General features: G+C 54.5%; 1 protein-coding gene across 1 annotated transcript in view; it reads left to right on the forward strand.

The window, feature by feature from the left end:
• The window catches only part of LOC125488241 (astrocytic phosphoprotein PEA-15), a gene marked incomplete at its 3' end in the record, with an annotated part of 33811 nt that overhangs the window by 32151 nt on the left and 950 nt on the right, over positions 1 to 710 (forward strand). The window lies entirely within an intron of this gene.

The following is a 710-nucleotide window of genomic DNA, read 5'->3' on the forward strand; positions in this document are numbered from 1 at the left end:
TCACTCACACACTCCCTCACTCCGTCACTCCCTCAGTCACTCCCTCACTCACTCACTCCTCACTCAGTCACTTTCTCACTCACTCACTCAGTCACTCCCTCACTCAGTTACTCACTCCCTCAGTCAATCATTCCCTCAGTCACTCACTCCCTCACACTCCCTCACTCACTCACACTCCCTCACTCACTCACTCGCTCACTCCCTCACTCTCTCGCTCACTCACTCACGCTCTCACTGCCTCACTCACTCCCTCACTCACTCCCTCGCTCACTCCCTCACACACTCCCTCAATCACTCACTCACTCCCTCACTCACTCACTCGCTCACCCACTCACACCCACTCACTCCCTCACTCACTCCCTCACTCACTCCCTCACTCCCTCACTCACTCACACACTCACACTCTCACTCACACACTCACTCACTGTCTCACTCACTCACTCACACACACTCACTCACTCTCACTCACACTCACTCACTCCTTGACTCAGTCTCTCACTCTCTCACTCACTCACACACTCCCTCACTCCGTCACTCCCTCAGTCACTCCCTCACTCAGTTACTCACTCCCTCAGTCACACAATCACTCCCTCAGTCACTCACTCCCTCAGTCACTCACTCACTCATGCCCTCTCTCACTGACTCCCTCAGTCACACACTCACTCACTGTCTCACTCACTCACTCACTCCCTCCCTCACTCACTCACTCA

The sequence above is a fragment of the Rhincodon typus genome, unplaced genomic scaffold (genome assembly GCF_021869965.1).
Source record: "Rhincodon typus isolate 14 unplaced genomic scaffold, sRhiTyp1.1 hic_rhity00000082, whole genome shotgun sequence".
Lineage (NCBI taxonomy): Eukaryota > Metazoa > Chordata > Chondrichthyes > Orectolobiformes > Rhincodontidae > Rhincodon > Rhincodon typus.